The 15,433-nt window shown below is 43.7% G+C and overlaps 1 long non-coding RNA gene across 1 annotated transcript in view; it reads right to left on the reverse strand.

The window, feature by feature from the left end:
* Positions 1-1,643: 1,643 nt before the first annotated feature.
* The window catches only part of LOC125939027 (uncharacterized), a 28,047-nt gene continuing 14,257 nt past the window's right edge, over positions 1,644-15,433 (reverse strand). The window contains exon 2 of the long non-coding RNA XR_007462906.1: positions 1,644-15,101. This is a non-coding gene — a long non-coding RNA (uncharacterized LOC125939027). The remainder of the gene's footprint in view (positions 15,102-15,433) is intronic.

Here is a 15,433-nt window from a genome sequence, read left to right on the forward strand (position 1 = left end):
CTTGGTCTGTTTCACCTTACAACCGTCTCTTTACAAATCTTTCCTCACCTCCGCCCCCCGTCTCCTCACTTTCTCCCTAGTGGCATCTCGCGGGTGTGTGTGTATGAGTGTGTATGTGTGTGGGTGTGTGTTTATGTGAGTGTGCATATGTGTGAGTGTATGTGTGTGACTGTCAGTGTGTGTACTGTGTGTGAGTGTGTGTTTCTGCAGGTGTGAGTGTGTGTGTGTGTGTGTGTGTGTGTGTTTCTGTAGGTGGGCACGTTTCTGTATGTGAGTGTATGTGAATATGTGTTTCTGTATGTGAATGTGTATGTGTGTGACTGTCAGTGTGTGTGTGTGTGTGAGTGTGTTTATGTGGGTGTGGGTGTGTGCTTCTGTATGTGAGTATGTGTGTGTTTCTGTAGGTGTGTGAGTGTGTGTGTGTGTCTTAAGTGGATGGGAACACCTGTTCTGGTCATCATCGCTGCTACGCTGATGTCTCAATGACATGCTTGTACCCCCACCAGCAGCTTCTCAGAGTTCTTAGTGTCTGATGCACGTGGTGAAATCTCGCGCTGGATGGGGCTGATTGGCTGGCAGGGGCACCGCCGGACCTGCCCATCAAGTTCTCTCCTCTTTAACCTCCCTAACGAACCTCCTTGGAAGCCTTCCATTGCCTCCAGAATCATGAAAGACCACGAGTGAAGACCAAACAAAGGTTGAATACCAACCCTGGGAAAATGAACCCCAAACGGTCCCGTTACTAAGTGTGGTGTAGCAGCCCCCACCGGCAAGGGATGAAACTAAACGCAAGTAAATGACTAGCGGGTCTTGGTGTAAGTGTCTGTCCGGCTGAGCCCTGAAGTACAGGAGGTGCTTCCTATCGTGAACCCTTTGAGCTTGGAGGCTGTGCTCGCTGTAGAGTTACAAAGACACTCGTCTCAGCGGATTAAGGTTCCACGTGTTCCACCCTAAGATGTAATCTCAGCTAGAAACCGGAGCTTGGACATCTATCACTCTGCAAGCCCAGAATGAGAGTCTCTTGCCAAAACCCTGGTTGGGTTTTCCAGAGAGAGCCGTTTGAAGATTTATGGATGCCTCATCTTGCTCTGATGGCCTCCTAGCCTCTTCCCCACTTCACTTCTCCAGGTCCTTCCAAAAAGGAGGAAATGACCAGAGCGAGCCTACTCATGTCTTACCCAGAGCAGGCCTGTAGTAAATGTTTGTGGCTAATAATCATGCTGAAACCTGCCACCCTGGGCCAATCTCCCCTCGTCAGAACCAGGGGAAGAAAAGCGGAAAGTACTGACTTTAAGGTATACAAGCAATGCTGTGCAGCAACAAAGCATAGCTTCTTTGTTCGTTATCTCTGTGTTACCGAGGAGAGTATGCATGCTCAGAGAGGCTCTTTAACAAGTGCATGAGCACAGCAGTGGGAAGGCTGTGGTTCCATAAGTGTTCCGACCCAGCAGCTTATGCTATTTCCATACTATCCATCACTCTGCGTGTATTTGACTCTGAGGCAAATGAGAACAGAAGACATTTTGTACAGACTGCTTTATCAGGTTGAGGAAGTCTCCTTCTGTTCCTAGTTAACTGAAAGATTTTATCATAAAGGGATATTGAATTTGGCAAATGCTCTTGACAATATGGTTTAGTTTTTGGTATGCGTTTGTGTGTGTGTGTGTGTGTGTGTGTGTGTGTGTGTGTGTGTTAGTTTGTTAACATGGTGAATTACATATGTTAATTTGCAAGTTTTAAACCAACTTTGCATTCCTGGGATAAATATAGTATATTCCTGGCCATGATATATTATTGTTTATATATTGTTGTATACAATTTGCTCTAAGTTTAAGAATTTTTACAACTATCCCCATGATGTTAGCCTGTAGATTTCTTTCCTTATAATGTCTTTGTCCACTTTTTTTTTTTATCATTTACCCGTAATGTTTGGGGCACCTGGGTGGGTCAGTCAGTTGAGCTTCCAACTTTGGCTAAGGTCATGATCTCGTGGTCCATGTGTTTGAGCCCCGCATCAGGCTCACTGCTGTCAGCGAGGAGCCGGCTTCCAATCCTCTATCCTCCTCTCTCTCTGCCCTTGCCCAACCGTGCTCTCCCTCAAAAATAAGTAAAACATTTTTTAAAAAAGAGATAATGTTAGTGGGGCGCCTGGGTGGCTCAGTCGGTTAAGCGTCCGACTTCGGCTCAGGTCATGATCTCGTGGTCCGTGAGTTCGAGCCCCGCGTTGGGCTCGTGCTGACAGCACAGAGCCTGGAGCCTGTTTTGGATTCTGTGTCTCCCTCTCTCTGACCCTCCCCCGTTCATGCTCTGTCTCTCTCTGTCTCAAAAATAAATAAACGTTAAAAAAAATTTAAAAAAAAAAGAGATAATGTTAGCTTCATAAAATGGCTTACAAAGTATCCCCTTTTCTTCAATTGTCCACAAGAGTTTGGGTAAAATTGATACAAGTTTTTCCTTAAATGTCTGGTATGATTCATCAGTGAAAGCATTTGGGTTGGAAGTTTTCTTTGTGGGAAGATTTAAAACTATAAAATCAATGTTTAGTTTTAATAGGACTTTTAGGTCTATCTCTTTTTGAGTGAGTTTTAGTAGTTTATATCTTTCAAGGAATGTGTCCATTTCATTTAAGTTGCCAAATTTATTAAAATAAAATTTGTTCAGAATAGTTGTTTATTATCCCTTAATATCTGTAGGATCTGTGATGATATCATGTCTCTCATTTTTTTTTAAGTTTATTTATTTTGAGAGAGTGAGAGAGAACAGGGGAGGAGCAGAGAGAGCGAAAGACTGAATCCCAAGAAGGCTGTGCACTATCTGCGAAGAGACCAATGCGGGGCTTGAATTCACAAACTGTGAGTTCATGACCGGAGCCAAGATCAAGAGTCAGATGCTTAACCGACTGAGCCAGCCAGGTGCCCCAACTCTTGTAAACTCCTAAGGGATAAGAGCACAAAGAGCATCTTTTGTTCTAATGAGGTGACTCTAGTGGGCTCCTGGATGGGGGCTGGTCACCAGAAAGACCAAGCCATTGGAAATTCCAGCCCACCTTTCACTCTCCTGAGGGGAAAGAAAGGCTAAAAACGTAGTTCATAATTGATTATGCCTACTTGAGGAAGCCTCCCTAAAATCCCAATAGTGCGGTGTTCAGGAGGCTTCTAGGTTGGTGAACATATCCACACTAGGAGGGTGACGCCCCCCAACTCTGCGGGGATAGAAGCTTCTGCACTGAGGACCCTCCCAGACCTTGCCCTATGTACGTCTTCATCTGGCTGCTTATCTGTGTTCCTTCATCACATCCTTTGATAAACTGGTAAACGGAAATAAGTGTTTCCCTGAGTTGTGTGAGCTGCTCTAGTAAACCAAGTGAACCTGAACTACCAATCTGTAACCAATCTAGACAGAAGTTTGGGATAACCTGGGGACCTACTGCTTGCATTTGGCACCTGAAGGGGCGGGGGGGGGGGGCGCAACTTGTGGGGCTGGGCCCTTACCTGTAGAATCTGACGCTTTCTCCGGGCTGATGGTGTCAGAATTGAGTTAAACTGTAGGTCACCCCGCTGGTGTCACAGAGGATCGCTTGGTGTGGGGAAGAGCCTCCACACACTTGATAACCCAAAGTGTCAGAAGTGAAGTGTGCCGTGCGGGTGGTCAAGGAGACGCGCAGGAAAGCCACACACAGGCGGCAAAACCAAGCCTTGCCCTGCACACTATAGTCTTTGACTCCACCTCGAAGTGGGGTCCCGCCCTCCCCGTCCCCACTTCAATTAGGGTAAAGAGAGATGGGACTAACCCTATTCTCCCGCCCCACTCTACTCCAACAGGAGTACTTGTCCCACCTTTCTGTAAGACTCTGCTTCCTGCTAACTTTTCAGACCCGCACCACACTCTGCATACCAGATACTTATTGCCCTGGCACTGGTCTGGCCTTCAGAGATATTGATTGGACCACCTGTGGTATAGTTACATCTTTAATTTCTATAACTTTAAAAATCAGGAGTTTTTTTTACATTCAACATATCGATTCTCAGGCTCTCCTGAAAAACCAGAAGCTGTGACAACACTGCATTGGCCTTTCTCAATGGCAGCTCCCTTCAAATGAGCCCTTGTGTCCAGGTGGCCACAGCCTCCACCTGTTGGCTTCGCTCACATAATTTACTGCTTGGTCCACATAGGCATTTGATATTGCCACAGATGGAAACTTGTGCAGGATAAATATGGGCAGACACGTTTTCTCCCCTCTCTGTGGAAGTCACAGACATAACGTCCAGATGGAAGAATCATTTTCAAGACAGCAAGAGTATTAAACATTTGTACTAAATTATGACCTGTAATGACACTGCATTGAGAAATACAACTTTAAAGCCTTTTCCTTGAGGCTCCTCACCTGCCTTAATTCTAAGAACTATGATTCAGTCTTCTGTTTATTCTTCAGGGTTTTTTACTCTTAAAAGATTTGTTTTAAAACACTTATATACTGACACACGTTTTTGGCCACAGTATTGTCATTCTCTGCTTTTAAATCAAAATGGTATGGAAAGTACACCACAGGGAAATTTTGAACCTTAAGAAAATGCACACTTTAGCACATGTTTTCAATTACGTTGGAATGAATTTGAAGCTATGGAGACCCAGCCTGGCACAGTGAACAAGTGGCCTGGTGACCATCCTCACATCTTTCATCATGTGATGTGCACGAGCCTTCCAAACAGAGCTTTCTGAAGTCAGCCTCCAAGTGTTATCTGGCCCAACCCAGACCTTTAAGGAAAAGAGGAAGATATGTATTATCCACCCCTCGAGCTCATACACCAGTGAGTAAATCAGGACATGAGATTCTGACATTTCATTTGTCCTGAACACTGCATCTCAGAGATGCCAGCCTGCCTTCCCACCGTCTTCCAAGTTTCATTCTCCATTTGAAACAGAAAAGCCAGTTAGGGTAAAACTTTGTTTTTCTCCACATGTTGGCTTAGAAGATGATTTGCTCTGAATGCTCACCTGGGTTGAGTGAGTCTTCTGTGAGTCAGAATCGGCACAGTATTATTTTATGGCCAAATGTCGTATTTCTTTGATGGCAAGAGGGTTCCAAGGGTCAACACTAGGCTTCAGGGATACTTGATTAGTCCAGGACGGGTCTAATTCACATGGACCAGGTAGATTCCAAAGAGTCACTCCTTTCTTTTTGGTTTTTTTTTTTAATTTTTTTTTTTAACATTTATTTATCTTTCAGAGACAGAGACAGAGCATGAGCGGGGGGAGAGGCAGAGAGAGAGGGAGACACAGAATCCGAAGCAGGTTCCAGGCTCTGAGCTGTCAGTGCAGCTCTCACAAACCGTGAGATCATGATCTGAGCTGAAGTCGGATGCTTAACTGATTGAGCCACCCAGGCATCCCAAAGAGTCACTCCTTTCAGCGAAAGGCCTCCCAACCATTTCTTAAGAGGCAGACGGTTCCACAGAAGTGCTCATGCACGGAGCCAAGGAGGAAAAACCAAGAGTGAAGGCCCAGTTGCCAACCCAGTTTTCAATTCATCCATCTTAATATTCACTTACTTAGAGCAGTATTTCACTTGAAGAAAACTCTGATGGATAAAAAGTTTGAAAACCACAGCTTAAGGACATTTGGGCAACCTTTGTTTTAATAAGTAGCACACATGATCTACTATAACTATCCCTCACTCTCCAGAGCTATTTGCTTCCTGAACTTAGTATCAGGAATCCAGATAGACACATGGGCCACTTCTATTGGGTGACCACTACAAGGCTCACGTTGGCAAGCTGGCATTGAATCTTCACTTACTGCTATAATTTTGAGCCTTTCATGTTTTCATCACTAAACCTCAATCATGAAGATTAGGAAGGATTACTGACATCAGAAAAAGGATGTGACCAGACTCCACACATTTGACTCATGTTCAAGTCACATCTAATGCTCAGACCCCCTCAGATCATCATTATTTTTTTTAATTTAAATTCATATTAGTTAACATATAGTATAATATTAGTTTCGGGAGTAGAATTTAGTGATTCGTCACTTACATACAACATTCAGTGCTCATCCCAACAACTATCCTCCTTAATGCCCATCACCCATTTAAGTCCATCCCCTCACCCACTTCCCCTCCAGAAACCCTCAATTTTTTCTCTGTATTTAAGAGTCTATAACTTATGCTTTGCCTCCCTGTCTGTTTTTGTCTTATTTTTCCTTCCCTTCCCCTATGTGCCTCTGATTTTCTTAAATTCCACATTTGAGTGAAATCATAATATTTGTCTTTCTCTGACTGACTTATTTCACTTAGCAAAATACACTCTAGTTCCATCCACATTGTTGCAAATGGCAAGATTTCATTCTTTGTGCGGCTAATAGTCCATTGTATATATACACCACATCTTCTTTATGCACTCATCAGTCAATAAGCATTTGGGCTCTTTCCATAATTTGGCTATTGTTAATAGTGCTGCTATTGCGGTGCATGTGCCCCTTCGAATCAGCATTTTTGTATCCCTTGGATAAATACCTAGCAGTGCAATTGCTGGGTCATAGGGTAGTTCTATTTTTAATTTTTGGAGGAACCTCCATACTGTTTTCCAGAGTGGTTGCATCAGTTTGCATTCCCGCCAGCAGTACAAAAAGTTCCCCTTTCTCTGCATCCTCACCAACATCTGTTGCTTCCTGATTTGTTCATTTTAGCCATTCTGGAATGTGTGAGGTAACATCTTATCATGGTTTTGATTTGTATTTCCCTGATGATGAGTGATGTTGAGCATCTTTTCATGTGTCTGTTGGCCATCTGGATGTCTTCTTTGGAAAAATGTCTATTCATGCCTTCTGCCCATTTCTTAGTTGGATTATTTGTTTTTTGGGTGTTGAGTTTGATAAGTTCTTTATAGATTTTGGATACTAACCCTCTATCCGATATGTCATCAAATCATCATTCTAATGAAGAAAATGTTAACAACATTCACATACCTTTGGATTTCTGAGCATGTTTGTGACCCACAGTTAAAAACACAGAAACCGGGGCGCCTGGGTGGCTCAGTCGGTTAACTGTCCGACTTCGGCTCAGATCATGATCTCACGAACGTGAGTTCGTGTCCTGCATCGGGCTCTGCGCTGGCAGCTCAGAGCCTGGAGCCTGCTTTGGATTCTGTGTCTCCCTCTCTCTGTGTTCCGCTTGCACTCACTCTCTCTCTCTCTCTCTCTCAAAAATAAATAAAGATTAAAAAACACACACACACACACAGAAACCCTTGGTTACCCCTGAGTTGAGAAATTGGCTTACCTGCTATAAATGTGAACCCTCATGCAAGCTCACCCAATAAGCCATTTGGACCACTAGCACCGTAGGTAAGGGGGTTTGGCAACAAGCTGAGCTCAGGTCCTCAGGGAATGGGATATCTCAGGAACAATGGGTCCCCACTATCCATGTAAGCCTACATCCATGTTTCCCAAGACTAAAACTAGAATTCATGATCAAACATGCTTCGGGGAACATTTACACCAAATCTTTAAAAGGAGAACTGTTTTAGAATGTCCTGATTGCACACTTGCCAAAAGCCCTGAGTCCCTGTGTGGAAGCCAGAAGAGAAACAAAGCAGGAAGGAGGGGCCTGGGAGCTGGGCAGGCCCACACTTGGCCTCCCCCTTTGTTCATCGTGAGCCCCAAGCTTCACAACCGCTTCTCACGGGTGGTGAAACAGAAGCCCAGGAGGTTACTGCACAGGTGTTGGCTAAGTTGGGAGCTTGCTCAGGACCATGAGCAGGAACTCGTGTTTGGAGCCAGTTCCTAAAACTCTTCCACAACCCAGAAAATTCTATGTGGTTTTTCTTTGGAAACAAAATCAGTATTTCTCATTCTGCTTTCCTTTTTACCAAACATACAGGTTTCTTTTGAACATCTGCAATCTGACCCAACGCTGGTTAATCATTATTAAGTATTTTCAGATCAACTTCACCAGACACTCCCCATACGCCAGCACGAAGCAAGACCATGCACATGAGGTGGGTTGAGAGGGGCACAGGAGCACATAGGAGCTCAGGAGAAACTGAGACCCAGGGGGTGAACACTGCCAGGATGACCGCGGTGGGAAGGAAAGGTCATGGGCAAAGGAAAGCCCTTTCCCCTATCCTCCGCCAGTCACCAATTTCAACTTATGTTTGAGGTTGTTCGTGCTTTTATTATCATTATAGACAAACAAGTAAAGATTGCATCCTTGAATCCGATTCATTTCACCCTTGACAATCAGTTTTTCCTTCTGGGAGTAGACATGAGCGTCACAGCATCCACAACTGGGACTGTGGGGTGGACGTCTGTGTTGAACTAGAGAACAGTCAGGTAGCATGACTTTCTTAAGTCATTACATGGAGTTGTCAAACTTTGTCACTAAGGAGGGGCACCTGGGTGGCTCAATCAGTTGGGTGTCCGACTTTGGCTCAGGTCATGATCTCACTGCTCGTGGGTTCGAGCCCCACGTCAGGCTCTGTGCTGACAGCTCAGAGCCTGGAGCCTGCTTTGGATTCTGTGTCTCCTCCTCTCTCTGCCCCTCCCATGCTTGTGCTCTGTCTCTCTCTGTCTCTCAATAATGAATAAATGTTAAAAAAAAAAAATTAAAAAAAAAACCTTGGCACTAAGGAAACTAAGATTTTGGTGAAAGTCCAAGGGAGAAAAAATATCAAAATGTAAAAATTCCATTTTTCCTTTTTTCTCCCATTTTATGAAATCATTTGTTTTCTCTCTTTTTGTCTTTCATTCTGGGATCATTTATTTAATCACCATGTACCCCCACCCCCATGGCAAAGCCAGAAAACTACAGAATCTAGCATGAGGTTGGGAGTTGACATATAATTTCCAGACATCCATGTTGGACCCAGAAAGGCTGCCAATATGTCTAATTGCCCCATAAGTCATATTTATGAAGCCCTGAGCCCTTATTTCCCATATCCAGAAAGTGAATTTTGTCAAGAAAGTCTTTCCAATACCATCATTAATTCTCTTCTCCAGTTTAGCCAAACACTAAACTCACAAGGTTAAGGGCTGAGTCTCAGGGGCTGGCGATGGATGAAGAAAACAACTTAAAAATTGGTAGAGAGAAAGAGGGTCCACTTCTCATCAGCCCCAGGCTCTCAGGCACACAGCCATTGGGTCACAAAGGGACACAGCTGAGTGTTGTTAATGGTCAAAGGGAAAACAGAGCAGAGGAAATGAAATTAAAGCAACCAAAGTATTATCACTTTATATTATCACATGAAACTTAGGGAGATATGGTCTCTTTCCTGATTTTGTTAAGTGAAATGCTTCTGTAGCTAATGTTGCATTTGCTTTCTTCATTTCCTTTTTCCTGTTGGTATTTCGATTCTCTGGATTAATGTAGGGGTGCTAGACCAGGGCCATGGAGCCAAATAAGCATGTATATTGGATGCCAGAAAAGGTTAAACATTAGTTCATGACTTCACAAATATTAGCATCCTAATTTTAAAATAGGGAAGGTAGAGAAGGAGATAAGTGCATCAGAGGCTTCCACTTGTTCCAGAAGAAAAACTGGGGAAATAAGGATGAGGATGAGGGTGTAGACGCTCCAGGGCACGCTCCAGGGCACGCTCCAGGGTTGTTCTCTGTGCATCACCCAGCCAGTGGCAGGCGGCCAACTGCTCCTTTCATGGGATCCTCCACCTGCCTAGGTGGGGCCAATGCATTTCATCCAGAGTAGCATCTTCTCCCAGGAAGTGCAAACAAACAAGCAATGATTGCTTATCCTTTCAAAGCATGGACAAAGAAAAATACACAGTGGACACAGAGACACTGCACATGAAAGCCAGATTTTTGCGTCTTTTGCTAAGACTGTTTAAAAGATGATACGATCTCCATATTGTATATTAATGAGCACTTGGCTTTCAGCATTGTTTCCATTCTTATAACACCAGCTCCAGACCTGTGAGCTTCTGATCCCAGAGGGGCTGTGGAGTTACCACCTTCAGGCAGGAAATCCTCACATCTATAGACCTAGTAATAAAAGTAAATAAATTGAGGGGCACCTGGGTGGCTCAATAGGCTAAGCGTCCGACTTTGGCTCAGGTCATGATCTCGCTGTTTGTGAGTTCAAGCCCCACATTGGGCTCTGTGCTGACAACTCAGAGTCTGGAGCCTGCTTTCGATTCTGTGTCTCCCCATCTCTCAGCCCCTCCCCTGCTCATGCTCTGTGTCTCTCTGTCTCTCAATAATAAACGTTTTAAAAAAAATTTTAAGTAAATAAATTGATACCATGTACCACTTTTTCAAGTGTTTTTAAATGCTTTATAAATAATAAAATACAAGTTTGTAGAAGCATTGCCAAATCCATGCCAGCTTTTATATTTATGTATTTGTCAGTGATTTGACATAAAAACTGTAACTATCATAAAGCAGATTCACTGGGAGTCTCACGTTTATTTTCTTTCAACTTCATTCTGATTCTGAGGTCCCATCCCCATGGACAAGAAATTCAAGCTGTTTTTCTCTGGGTTCCCCTCACCCACATGCAAAGCTAGTGTTATAGCATCAATTCTCATCCATTCTCTCCAGTCATTTCGTCAAGTATGGAAATCTTCAGTGAACCTGGGGGTCAGCTACTTGGGACCCAGTCCCGCTGATGCAACTAACTCACAGCTTCTGAGGGCTGGCACCTGTCGGGACCAGGACAGAGGCTTCAAATAAGAAGGAAGTAAAATGTATAAGGGAACAAACTCAGTATTTCTATCAATTATCCCTACTATCATCTTGTATCAATAGGTCTAGTTAGGAGACAGAAATCACACAATAATTTTAACAGGGAGACTTTAATATAAAGAATTATATAACCATAACAGGGAGCTGACTGTCAAGGGATAAAAAGAACTCTAGAGGCTATCCAAGAGATGAAGGAGAATGCTCAACGAAAGAACACACTTGAAAAAGAGATCACCACCCACCCCCCTTTCTAAGGCTGGCATTCAGATCTCATTGAAAAGGTGTGATTGAAGCCCACTGAGTAGTGGGGAAATTCTCCAGGAGGACCTGAGCCAGAACTGATCCACAGTGGCTGGCCAAAGGTTGGAAGGCAGGGTAACATGGGCTGGGACTGGCCAGCAGAAAACACCCCACCAGGGTGTAGGAGGCTCAAGGCCGAGAAGACAACCTCTAGGGTACCTGTGAGGCTCCCTGAGAATCTACTGGGACAGATGCTACTGAAACAGTGGAGGGGGCACCTGGGTGGCTCAGTCGGTTAAGCATCTGACTTTGAGTTTCAGCTCAGGTCCTGATCTCACGGTTTAGTGGGCTCGAGTCCCAGGTCAGGCTCTGTGCTGGCAGCACAGAACTTGCTTGGGATTCTCTCTCTCCCTCTCTCTCTGCCCCTCCCCCACTCATGCTGTCTCTGTCTCTCTCAAAATAAATAAATAAACTTAAAAAAAAAAAAAGAAATTCAGTGGAAGGGAGTACCCCTGGGTGTCCACCACTCATGCCACTGACTGCCACAGTAGCACTTAAAAAACAAGCAACAAAGCACAGAATCACACCAGTATGGGAAGTGATGCCCATGTCCCTTTATTTGCTGCAAAGCCCCACCTCAGCTGCCTTTGTGCTGTCACGGTGCCCCAATCGTTCCCAGGCAAAATGAAGCAGGATGCTTCACCACCCACTGGAGTTCGTGTGGGCGAGATTACTGGAGAGATTCCATGGTTCTCCGTTCCTTAAGGGACTGTTAGTAAAACAGCTTCCAGGACCCAGAGATTTAACCAAGGAGACAAATCACAGCATGCATGATGAAACCCGGAAGTGCTTCTCCCCTCCCGTGATGCCAAGTTTCCAGCCTTGCCTGCCCCTTCTGCAGACTCAGGCAAACATACGTGCACCAGCCTCTCCCATTGGCAGTCTGTCAATATGCCCAATCTCCAGCATGGTCACAGCTCTATCCCAAGAGGCTCCTCATCGGTGGGGTCTCCATGAAGGGGCTGAAAGTAGTGGTCTTCCTTCCCTCACCCCACCCCACAGTCCTGGCCAGTAGCCCTCTCTACATTCTCTGATGAATAAAGGAAAGATCGTCTCAATATTGTATAAAGCACCATGCAAATGCAGCTTTAAGTTAGGTCCCCAGCCCTATGCCCTTCTAGCTTAATAGCTATCCTAGGCTCATCCTTAGAAAATTCAGGCATCACTGCCTCCAAGAATTCCCACCCACCAGAGAGGCTTCAGTGGGGCCTGTCTAACCTGGGTGATGATAGACTTGGAGGGACACATCTCAGTCCTCACAGATTGGAGTTAAGAACCCTCCAGCACCCACAGCCGGGTGTCCTGCCATCCCATTACCAGACACTTTCTGAGCAAGCAGGGAGCCGGGAAAACAGTGCCTTCCGAACTCACTCCTCCCTTCCGCCCTTTCCAAGGTGAGCTTTCTAATGAAAAGAATTTATGATAGTAAAGAGCTGGAAAATTATGAATATTTAAAAGATAAGAATTTTAAAAGAGTTGCTCATATCTGAATTTCCATTTGGCATGTTCAGAGATGTACTCTCTCTATAGAGCAGGAGGAATTTGGGGAAAATGTTGCCTGGCTTTGATCCAAAATGAGGACCTGATTTTTTTGGAGAGGTTTTTGGTTAAATTTGAGGGGGTTTTGGTTGGTTTGATCCTTTTTTTTTAGGGAGTGGATTTTTTGGTTCATTGGTTGGTTGGCATTTTAAATCATGGGGACTAGTTTAGTTTTGAAAGAGAACTTTGCCCATAGGTGCTGACTTAAAAACACAAACTCAGTGACTCAGAACTCAGAGGCCAGAAAGGAATAGAAAATGTCCAAACATCTTTCAGTGTTCTTGGATACACATTAAGGGATTATTTCCCCTTAAAGTAATCTAAAAAAAAAACCCAAAAGAGAAAAAGAAGGCAGGTAGGCAGGAAGGCAGGAAGAAAAAGGAAGGAAATAAAGAAAAAATTGGTTCTTAGAGTTCCTTTTTGGACAGGGGTAAAAAGACTTCTTAAAAACATTACATATATATATATATATATATATATATATATATATATATTCCAAAAACATAAACAGATGTTAGAGGAGGATTAAGAATTTAGCACAATTTGCTGTTTTAAAACCTTAGCCCTGTAGAGATCTCTCCTTAAAAAGAAATAAATATCTAAAGAAGGAAATAAGGAATTGGGGGTAAATTTGGAAAGGACAGTTGGCTGGTATGGCCAGAACATTAAGGTGAAGGCAGAGCTTTTTCTAAACACAGAGAAAAGGCTTAGCATTGTAGTTATAGTCAGCAAAGAAATAAGAGCACAGCTGTTAACATTCAGATTTGAAACATATGACTGCTTTGGGATTTATTTTTTATTGGACTTTGCAAATTGCTAAAACCAGGCCCAATAACCATTCTCCTTGGCAATGATTTTCTTCTGTTCTTAGAATGCACCTCTTTGGGAGTGGCAATCAGCAGCCACTTCTGACCCTAGAGAAGCCTCAACAAAGTGGTCACCTTCTGGAAGTGGGGAACAGCTTCATGGCCCCAAGGACAATGCAGTGGATCAAGCATTTAGCTAGAAAATCAAGTTTATTGGTCCATTTGTCCAAATTCTTCTACTGATGCTGAGTGAAACAGGGGGAAATGACGGTTCCTACCCCCTAGGGTTGAGAATTAAATGGGTGGACAGTTGTACAGCACACAGCTGTACTGTGTGCCTGGCACACAGTAGGCACTCTCTTTGGGTTCGCTCTGACCTTACCCAGCATTCCTGGGCACCCTACTTTAAAACTCCATGAAATCAGGGCACCTGGGTGGCTCAGTCGGTTAAGCAATCCAACTCAATTTGGGCTCAGGTCATGATCTCACGGCTCACGGTTTTGAACCCCATGTCGGGTTCTGCACTGGTATCACAGAGCCTCCTTGGGATTCTGTCTCCCCACCCCCTGCCCCATCCTCTTTCTCTCAAAGATAAATAAGTAAACAACAACAACAACAAAATAACCCCCATGAAATCACTCTCAGCATTTTCTAACGCTTCTACAAAGGTGGACAATTCTAGCAACCAGAGGCTACAAGATTCCATAATTCTGCTGTTATATCTCCCATATGAAAGTGAGAAATCTGTTATAAAGACTTTAAAGCATCTTAGATGTACACATAACTCTAAACAAATCACCCAGAAGAAACACAAACAACTGTCATATAAGTTTTTCCTAAATTTCATCACATCAATCTCAAGCATCAAAAGGGGAAGCACTTTTTTTCTCAAAGAAAATAGCTTCTTTAAAACAAGACCTCATCAAAAGTCTCCTATTTTAATTCCTAATAAAGAAAATAAAAACAGTAAACTCTTCTCTTTTTTTACTTTTATTTACTTTTGAGAGAGACAGAGCATGAGCAGGCGAGGGGCAGAAAGAGGTAGACACAGAATCCAGGCTCCAGGTTCTGAGCCGTCAGCACAGAGCCCAACGTGGGGCCCGAACCCATGAACCGTGAGATCATGACTTGGACTGAAGTCAGACTTTGAACCGACTGAGCCACCCAGGTCTCCCAGTAAACTCTTCTTTGAAGCCATTCAACAGAACAAGGGAGGGCATCTGAAAGATGTGTTCTTTGCCTTTTGTACAAGTGTCTTCTATCTGTTTGCCCAAGGAAATAATTTCTCCCATGGGCCATCAACCTGCTTTGAGAGAATGCAAAGGAAAGAAAAAAATACAAGCTTGAAACAAGACAAGTAACATAGAAATGCAAATATTTCAGGGCGCCTGGATGGCCCAGTTTGTTAAGCATCCGACTTCAGCTCAGGTCACAATCTCCTGCTTCATGAGTTCAAGCCCCACATCAGGCTTGCTGCTGTCAGCATGGATCCTCTGTCCCCGTCTCTCTATGCCCCTCCCTGGCTCGTGCTTGCTTGCTCGCTCTCTCTCTCTCTCTCTCTCTCAAAAATAAATAAACATTTTTTTAAAGTTTCAAAAATACATGTATTTCATACTGTGTTGTACAAAAAGCAATATTGTATCTAGACAAGAGGTTTTTCCTCACTTCACTTCCTCCCCCTGATATAATAGGGGTGCAGTGTTTCCATTCAAGGTCCACAAAGTAATCAATCATCAGATTGTCAAGTTCTTCACCAACCTGTGTAGACAGATGACATAAGAGCATGAGAAATGCTGTACAGACAAAGAGATGTCTTAGCCAAGTCACTGCTCTTCAGACCCTCTGCTTCCTGCTGTCTTTAATCTTTCCCCTCTTTGCAAATACTCATCTTAAGTAACTAATCTAAAACATGGGAAAACATGCATGCATACTTCCAGCTTCTATAGTATTTGCGATAGAAAAAAACCCAAAACAATCTAAACATACAAAAGTAGAAGAATATTTAAATTATGGGATACCAACCCAATACATTTCTATGCAAACATTTTAAACAATGGTGATAAAGACCATGGAAAGTGGAAAAATCAGAG

The sequence above is a fragment of the Panthera uncia genome (assembly GCF_023721935.1).
Source record: "Panthera uncia isolate 11264 chromosome B2 unlocalized genomic scaffold, Puncia_PCG_1.0 HiC_scaffold_24, whole genome shotgun sequence".
NCBI lineage: Eukaryota > Metazoa > Chordata > Mammalia > Carnivora > Felidae > Panthera > Panthera uncia.